Source organism: Raphanus sativus, chromosome 2 (genome assembly GCF_000801105.2).
Source record: "Raphanus sativus cultivar WK10039 chromosome 2, ASM80110v3, whole genome shotgun sequence".
NCBI lineage: Eukaryota > Viridiplantae > Streptophyta > Magnoliopsida > Brassicales > Brassicaceae > Raphanus > Raphanus sativus.
In genome coordinates, this window is record NC_079512.1 from 12960608 (window position 1) to 12963804 (window position 3197).

General features: G+C 35.5%; 1 long non-coding RNA gene across 1 annotated transcript; it reads right to left on the reverse strand.

The window, feature by feature from the left end:
- Positions 1-747: 747 nt before the first annotated feature.
- Positions 748-3197, reverse strand: LOC108838406 (uncharacterized). Its single transcript, XR_008941367.1, has 8 exons — positions 2979-3197; positions 2288-2870; positions 2053-2225; positions 1887-1971; positions 1632-1781; positions 1494-1546; positions 1212-1418; positions 748-1136 (listed from the first exon to the last, which is right to left on the reverse strand). It is a non-coding gene; the product is annotated as an uncharacterized LOC108838406 (long non-coding RNA).

Here is a 3197-nt window from a genome sequence, read left to right on the forward strand (position 1 = left end):
TTTTTTATTTTTGTATGTTTTCGTTTTATTTAATATTTTGAGACAAAGTATATTAAATTTAATCATATAGTTATTTACTTTCTATCAATTTTTATTTAATTTAATTTAAAATTTTAATATTTTGATATGTTTTCTTTTTTATTTGCTGTCAAATACTTTGAGACATTTTACTATTTTAATTTTTATTTAATATTTCTGTTGTGTTTTTAAGTTTAATGAAAGTACACTTTTCATCTCATCCTCGTATTTGTATATAAGTTCCAGTTAAAATTACTTTTTGTTATTCTTCTAAAATTTACTACCATTTAAAACTGATTTTATTATAATTGCGAAAAAATTTTGTTATCTAAAATTTAAATAGTATCATTATAGTATCATTTAATGCGTTATGGTAATTATCGGGTCACATGGCTTTAAGCCCAAAATGCGTTGGTGTCTCTAAAATTTACTACCATTTAAAATTTATCCTGGTGACACATAGTTACATAACGCATTATATTTGAGATGTATATATCCCATATATATTAACTCTGGAACATTACTATATTTTTATGTAACTACTAGGGTAAACCTACCCTACGGGCGGGCGGACGATTAAAACAAATGATGCAAATTATTTTAAATGTCTAATTTATTTTTAACTAAAGCACAACTAAATTTTATATTTTTTACAACAATTTTAACTGTTTATTTTAGAAATCATATTTTCTAATTATTATAAAAAAAAATTAAAAATTTTCTATAAAGTACAAAGCCCAACAATATTAAAAATTAGCAAAAGTATTACTCACAATACAATAACACGTTTATCTATCTCACCAACCGGTTTGGTTCAAGTTTGAGAATACACATCTGAACAGCGATGTGTTTGGTTGGCTTTTAGTCAAAGTTGCTCACTTTGCCTATAAAGAAGCAAATCTCCCACCTTTTCATGGCTTCTTCTTGTTTCCTTCGTCAGATTCTTTTCTCTTCTTTTCATGACTTCCATATCGATCAGATCATCTATGACCTATAGACCTTTCTTCCCGCAGAATCTGACTTGCTTGCTCCTTCAGAACTAATGGCCCAGAAATGGATCCAGGTATAATAACGTCCCATCCCTCAGAACCAAGTGTATGTTTTTCCATTCTCTTCCCCTACATGAAAAAAATAATAATGAGCAAGAAGATTTACATAGAAAAGAGTTGACGTAAGTGAGAGAAGGAAGTAACCTTCTGTTTCAAGTAGGTCTCTCTCGCCACGGTAGTAGTTCATTTCCAATGGCTAAACATTCTTCCTGCTTCCAACCCGATAGACCTACTTGATGAACACCCAAGACCAAAGCATCTAGAGGATCATTTCAGGAGGAAACATTTTATGATTCCACATCTTTCGCCAGTTGAACAGCTCCTCCCATAGTTTCAAGAGCGTTGAGGAATCTACTCAAAACCATTGTCAAGAGAAGTGAAGCGGAGAAATAAAGCTCAAAAATAAATAAAAAATCTTAGGCAGACCTGCTTAGTAGAACAAAAAAGTAGTCCTCGAGGCCAATCTCACAAAGGTGCCACTATTCAAAGGTAGCAAACTATATAATTTAAACAAACATCTACATTGATAATGCTGGAATTGAGTTTTTTTCTTAAAAAGCTCACCTTCTGGCGCATTGCAATGGCAGTATCAGGAGCATCATTTCTTAAGCCACTATTGAGTTACTTAACAATTGTTTCTCTTAGAGAAGCCAGAGAATGCATAGTTTTAATCAACTCCAAAACATTGGTTGATTCTCCTGTTGCGTCAAGGCGCTGGTAAATATAAAATTTATGCAGTCAAGACTCACGAAAGAGACTGCAATATAACAAACTTTGCAATGATGTGATTCTGTGGACTCATACAGTGAGAGAGCTTACCTCTTTACATTCAAAAAACAGACTGAGAGAAGAAAGACCTCTCTCATCCATAGATATTTTCATAGAATCAAGTTGTTCAGTGAAGCTGCAACAAAAGACACAATGGCGCTATTACCTTCTATTGATAAAAAAAAATAGAGTTGGCTTCAGAAAGTTGCGATACTACCTTCCAGCATTCAAGAAATCCTTAAGCTCATTATGGAATATTTTGAACTGCTACACAAAGTCTCCACTGTATTTTCCTGGATTCTCAGTGATTCCATTTCTTATGTTGCAATTAGATCTTCTGGACCCCGCATTCCGGTGAAGCTTGTTTTCTATGGTATGCTTGATCTCTTGCTGTAACAAAGATGTGTTAACATGAATACTAATACAGTAACAGGTGAAGCGAGTATTAGTACCTTTTGATTGCATCATCCTAGCCTAAATTCTCTATTATCAGATGCGGAAGAGCTTTCCGTTGGAGATTTAACCGGCACTGCCTCTACAGATGCCGAAGCAGGCTTCGAAATTCTCCTTGGTGGTTGCAGAATCAGGATCAGAACCGTGAAGCGGGTTTTAACGTACCATTGTCGGAGGAAGGATATGTTTGTATACGTCAGGATGATTTCAAGAGAACAGCATAGGAAAGAACCATCAGACAATCATAGTATGGAAATATAACAACACACCCAAAACCAAAGTAACTAAATTCAGTTTTACGGCCAGTTCAACATAAACAAAACCCCAACAATAAAATACCTAATTAGTCAATCGAGACAACATCCAAACGGGGGAAAAAAACAAAAAAAAATGCAACAGTCAAACCACAAATCAAATAGTAAAACAAATCGGATGGAATTAACTTACGTTGACGTCCACCAAAAGAAGATCAGCCCACATGAGCTCGCCGCCACATTTCATGTTTCTTGCTTCCCAGTACCGAAGCAGTCGCGCCTCAACGACGGCGGAGCACCGGCCGGATTTCAAATCCGAGAAGAAAACCTTCGTCATATCCATTAGCAGAGAAGAGGATAAAGATTGGAATTATCGATGATAGGTATCAGAGAGATTAAGAGGTCAAGAAAAACAACAAAAGAGTGAGATACGAACCTTTTATAGGACACACCAACGTATGATCAACAACCGAAGAGACCGCATTAGAGGCACGAATTTAAGACATTTGTAGTAATTACGATGCGCAAGCAACAGATCCGTTACAGTATCCGTTTCTTCACGATCGGCGCCGGTGGAGATAGGGAGGACGAAGGCGAGAACCCTGTAAATCCGATTAGGGTTATCGTGTTCTCTGGTTTTAGCTGGGCCGGCATA